We start from the raw sequence: 549 nt of genomic DNA on the forward strand, positions 1-549 counted from the left end.
ATAAACACAAGGAAGAAGGAGAGTAGCTGAACCAGAAGGTCTGATTCAGTACCAAGACTGGGTTGCCGAGGGAATCCTTTTAGTAAGTCTCAGTGACTGGGCATGAGCAGATGAATGTGTGTGTAAATACAGCCTGACTGAGAGGCGTTAAGCTCCAGGAAAGTCAATTTTTGGGGTACTATTCTACCTTTAATGGGTACGAATCTTGGGTATCCCTTTTCCTTTTCCTCTCTCTCCCTTTCTCTCTTTCAATATATATTTATTAATTTATGTTATATTATTTGTATTATATATATATTGATATTATATAGTATATAATTATAAATTTAAATAATTTATATAGAGAATAGAAATCTTTATTTTTTTTAGTATCTTGTTTGCCCTTTAAATTTATACAATTTCAGAAACATTTTCACATATCAAATATTTCAATGTTTTCTAGTACTAGCACGTCATAGTTGAGAGGAAAATATTTTAAGAACTAGGACAGTATGTCATCCTTCAAGATACGCTGCTTCTATTTACCTTTTTCCTGAGATCTCTCCCTTT

This window comes from Rattus norvegicus, chromosome 17 (assembly GCF_036323735.1).
Source record: "Rattus norvegicus strain BN/NHsdMcwi chromosome 17, GRCr8, whole genome shotgun sequence".
Taxonomy (NCBI): domain Eukaryota; kingdom Metazoa; phylum Chordata; class Mammalia; order Rodentia; family Muridae; genus Rattus; species Rattus norvegicus.